The 5,544-nt window shown below is 37.2% G+C and overlaps 1 pseudogene; it reads right to left on the bottom strand.

Annotated features, from left to right (window-relative positions):
* Positions 1-3,256: 3,256 nt before the first annotated feature.
* Positions 3,257-4,835, bottom strand: LOC117093837 (annotated as a pseudogene).
* Between the last annotated feature and the right edge of the window lie 709 nt (positions 4,836-5,544).

Raw genomic sequence — 5,544 nt, 5'->3', positions numbered from 1 at the left:
ACCCTATGTTAACAGATAATTTGCCATAAAGTATTTTAGTGTACTCACGTATGAGACCATTGAAGACAAATAAAAAATTATTATAAAATCTGGAAAAAAATGTCAAAAATGTAAATAAATAAATAAAAAGATACATATGTTACATAACAAACAACATTGCTTCCAAAATATATGAATGAATTTGGACAGTGAGATGTTTGCTATTCATTGGCAAGAGTGCTTTATAGTTAGAGTTAACATTAATACCATAGGGTTTAAGAATATTCTGCTATTCAATATGTTGATATTCAGTCTTCTACCAACATGAGAAATTGTTGAAAACAGACTGGAATTCAACTTCCTGGTAATAGCCTTCCATTTCTAATTAAAGCACATTAGAAGATCAAATATTATAAATAAATGCACTGTGCATTTTATCTTAAATATTCTTTTAAAAATTAACATAAAATGAGAAACTTGATATTGATTATTTTTACATATTGTTTTTGTTTTATTTTTTGTTTTACTCTGACTTTCAGAAATGAAAGTTAAACCCAGGGTGGAAGAGTCTTACTGGGAGGTGGAGGATGGCTTTTACCAAATCGTAAAAAAAACCTACCTAATCACTGAAATTTAGTAAAGTTTCTCTCATCTATTCTCAAACTATACTATTACCTGAGATAATTAACTGTATGATATCATTTGCATATTCAGCCCATGGCTATTTAAAAAGCTATTTCAGTCATTATGTGACTTTTCCATTTGTTTTAACACAAATTCCAAAGGCAGCTTTAAAATTAGTAGGAATTGTTCTTTATAATTGTGAGTTTGTTTATAGAAAAAGGGATTTTAAAATTTTTATTTAGAAAATAAACTTCTCAGAAACTGAGAATTTATTGGAAGAAACAGAGAATTTATCATCACTCCCACTTTGAAATATTCCAGGAATTCTTATCAGATGATAGAAATGGCAATTAAGTGAGCTGGGCCTGGACTGATAACGATGGGGAATAGTTGAAAATATCAGCTGTTTCACCTGCTTTTTTTTTTTTTTTTTTTTTTTTTTTTTTTTATTATACTTTAAGTTCTAGGGTACATGTGCATGACGTTTATATCATGTATAACTCCCCAATGCAATCCCTCCCTCCTCCCCCCTCCCCATGATAGGCCCCAGTGTGTGATGTTCCCCTTCCCGAGTCCAAGTGATCTCATTGTTCAGTTCCCACCTATGAGTGAGAACATGCGGTGTTTGGTTTTCTCTTCTTGTGATAGTTTGCTAAGAATGATGGTTTCCAGCTGCATCCATGTCCCTACAAAGGACGCAAACTCATCCTTTTTGATGGCTGCATAGTATTCCATGGTGTATATGTGCCACATTTTCTTAATCCAGTCTGTCACAGATGGACATTTGGGTTGATTCCAAGTCTTTGCTATTGTGAATAGTGCCGCAATAAACAAACGTGTGCATGTGTCTTTGTAGTAGAGTAATTTATAATCCTTTGGGTATATACCCAGTAGTGGGATGGCTGGGTCATATGGTACATCTAGTTCTAGATCCTTGAGGAATCGCCATACTGTTTTCCATAATGGTTGAACTAGTTTACAATCCCACCAACAGTGTAAAAGTGTTCCTATTTCTCCACATCCTCTCCAACACCTGTTGTTTCCTGACTTCTTAATGATTGCCATTCTAACTGGTAAACACCTCTACGCAAATCAACTAGAAAATCTAGAAGAAATGGATAATTTCCTGGACACTTACACTCTCCCAAGACTAAACCAGGAAGAAGTTGAATCCCTGAATAGACCAATAGCAGGCTCTGAAATTGAGGCAACAATTAATAGCCTACCCACCAAAAAAAGTCCAGGACCAGATGGATTCACAGCTGAATTCTACCAGAGGTACAAGGTGGAGCTGGTACCATTCCTTCTGAAACTATTTCAATCAATAGAAAAAGAGGGAATCCTCCCTAACTCTTTTTATGAGGCCAACATCATCCTGATACCAAAGCCTGGCAGAGACACAACAAAAAGAGAGAATTTTAGACCAATATCCCTGATGAACATCGATGCAAAAATCCTCAATAAAATACTGGCAAACCGGATTCAGCAGCACATCAAAAAGCTTATCCACCATGATCAAGTGGGCTTCATCCCTGGGATGCAAGGCTGTTTCACCTGCTTTTAATCAAGTTTTCTCCGGTCTTGAATTCCTGAGTCTATTTTCCAGGTAATTACTGTGTTGTGGAGTTCTGTCCTCTTCCTCCACTAATATCCAACTTTAATACATCTACATCATAATCATCTTGAGTTGGTTGCTCAAAATGAATTTAGACCCAGACAACTGAAATACGTTTTCATTTCCTGATCGTTGTTAGGTGAGAAGATCCTGACCTAATATCAGCAATTTCTTTTCTTCTAACTTGTTTTTATTGTCTTACTTACTTCCATTTTGTGTGTAAAAGATATTCCATACACCAAAGTTGTCTAGCATTCTAGTTAAATATTCATAAAGAATGCACATGAACAAAATATCCCAAATTGACTTGTGTTGCTTTCTTGTTACTAATTAGATTCTAACCAATTGAAGTAATTACATAATATACTAAGTCAGATGAGTTAAGCGCTGCTTCAGAATTGCACATTGCTTTTATGAAAGCTTATTTTTGTTTTTAAACTACATAGAAATAAGGTTGCCAGATTGAGTAAACAAAAATATAGGACACCTAGATAAATTTGAATTTCAGACAACTAAATATGTTTTATATGTCTCAGACATTGTATATCTCATTTTTGTTGTCTAAACATTTTTATTTAAAACAAATAGTTGCACCAAGCAAGAGCTTACTTTGCCCACTCCAAATTAAAACAGAGCACAATAGGGACAAAACTTATTTGGCAGGACCATTACAATATGTGAACACCCTCCTACTCACTGTGGTTGAGGTAACTTTACTCATATGCAGCTGTTCTCACACAATATATTAACCCCAAACTATTAATGTTGCACAAAAGGAAGTGGTCTTGATTCTGTATGTGGAGCAGCATGTTCTATAAATGCTGAAAGGTGGGAGAAGCACAAACACAATCCACTTTTTAAAAAACATACTTCAAAGTAGAATTTTCTATTCCCTCCGTTCTCCAGTAAAAAGTAGTGCTGGGATCTGGCACCCAGATTCAGTTTTTGTCCTGACCATTTACAAAGTGTTCCCCCATATGACTTGCATCATTAGGGTTATGGATAATAGTAGTTCATTCACTTTGAAGAAAATTGTGTCTAGTCCTTCCTCCTCTTCTTGCCATCATGCTCATATTCCATGGGGCGGCTGCTATCTGAGGGTCTTTTAGAGCCACCATGCTCTTTCGCTTCTTCCAAAAACTTGTCCAAACCAAAAGGATCTTCCCCATACTGAACTGATCCTTCTCGGCCTCTCTGCCTACAACCTGAACCAGAAAACTCCTTGTTGGGAACAAATCTGTTGGTCTTTATTCTTGCTTCTAGGTCATCGCCGTACACGTCCTTGTCCAGATTTTTACTGGGCCTGTAAATACTGTGGGCCATATCTTTACCACCTCCCCAGGCTTGATCACAAACATTACAAATTTCATCTTCTCCACATGCAAATCCACAGTCCATACCCTTGGATTGGTTGATGAGTCTTTGGTCATACTGACCTTCATTGGAAGTTCAAGGATTACGAACACCAAGAGCAATGACTTCACTGATATCCCCATTTTCATTTCTCTGAAGTTTCAACCTTTTATCAGGAGCTGTCCTGGAAAGATTCCAGTCATGCTGTCTCTCTTGTGGCCTGTCATGCCGGATTTCATCCCTCTCACGTGCTTCCCTATCCTCTTTTTCCACATGAGCTTTGATCCCAGCTCTTTGCTCCCTGGCTTTCTAAGCCACTTCTCTAAGTTTCTCTTCATGTTTTCTCTTTTCTTTCTGAGCCATTTTTCTCTCTACTTGGGCACGCATTTCCACAGCTTCACAAGCCTTCTGGTCAGCAATGTAGAGGGCTTCAGCCAGTTTGGCAACATTTTCATTTACCTGTACTGTCTGTAGTCCTCTTCCATCAGCAGCCAGACGTTTGTCTAATGGAATTGTGTAACCCTTTGCATTTTTCCAGTTAGAAATACAAGGAGGAAACTTACACTCTTGTTGTTGCTTTACAGTCATCTTTCAGCTAGGAGAATGCATGACAGGTACAGGAGAAGAAGGTGGTCCCCGGGGAATTTTCTTATTAATCTTGAATCTTGGAGGCTCCGTTGGATCTTTCTGCACTTCTACCGTCCGACTAACCCTCTGTTTAGCTCCAGAGTTGAAAGCCACTCCTTGCTGAGATGGTGGTATCGGATATACTGAGCAGGAGTCAGTTTGTCAGCTGCCCGAACTGGCATGACAACAGCGACCTTCTGTGATACAGCTTTTTATAAGGCTACTCTTTCTGTTATCTCTTTTATAGCTTCTTCATCGGGCCTTTGCAAGTCTGGATCATTTGCATTCATAACATCCTTTGAAACCAGGACAGTGTATTTGCTATAAATAACCTCGTCTTTTGACTGTCCTTGTCGAGTGATTACATCATGTTTAATTTTTCCTTTAGAATCCACCGGAATGGCCAGCGCATTAGACATTTTTTTCTTTCGTCCCATATCCAGTGGATACTGAGCCACATGGATCCCTGGAAAACACCTCCATCTCCAAAATCCTCTAATAACCGAGGTATCCAGCCTTTCCAGTATCCGTAAGGGGAAGGCTCTCTTCTGGAAGAGACAAATGAAGTCTGCCATGATCTCTGGGATCTTGTCTTTTCTTCAGCCTCAAGCTGGTCCTGAAATAACTGAGTAGGTGCAGGTACTTTTATCTGGCAACGCTATATAAGAAGCACCTCAATTTGTCAAAGAAATACGTTTTTGAAGCTTTCAAACCCAGTGCCACTTGTCTAAAGCAAATGTTTAAGTCCACATTGTGAAGAGCATAATTAATCCATTTAAACAACTTCTTAACATTATGAAGCTGGTGGTTTAAATTTTCTTCTAAGTTGTTATTTTAAAGTTTTCTGGGCCTAATTATTCATATTTATTTGACAAATCCTGTGTTCTGGTGAAAGCTAGAAATGACAATAATCTAAAGCACTTTTCAAGTTAAATCTCTGACCTTAGGGTAAACTAGTCAAGTAGTTGCTATTAATAAGACTGTTAACTTAAAAATGTTCATTAGATAATCTAAAAGCAAGCAGACATAACAACAGATGCCCAGATGGCTAGGGCAGGGGTCAAGGAAAGGTGCATATGCAAAATTGTTACCAAGAAAAAAAAAACATAAACAAAATAGTAGAAACTTTACATCGTGATGCAGACTTAATATTCAAATGTTCAAAATGCCACCTTCCTACAATATTGAACTTATTACATCTCAGCCCAATAGAATAATCATTCTTATACTGTTCATCTATAAGCATAAAATATTAATAATAGTCATTTATGAATTACAAAAGCGCAGTGGACCTAACATATATTGACTGGGTGCTGATTTCATTAGATTAATCAAGTATTTGATAT

Source organism: Trachypithecus francoisi, unplaced genomic scaffold, assembly GCF_009764315.1.
Source record: "Trachypithecus francoisi isolate TF-2019V2 unplaced genomic scaffold, Tfra_2.0 Lachesis_group12, whole genome shotgun sequence".
In the NCBI taxonomy this organism is placed as follows: domain Eukaryota; kingdom Metazoa; phylum Chordata; class Mammalia; order Primates; family Cercopithecidae; genus Trachypithecus; species Trachypithecus francoisi.
Note: the sequence above shows the minus strand (reverse complement) of the source record. Positions and strands in the feature narration are given on the sequence as shown.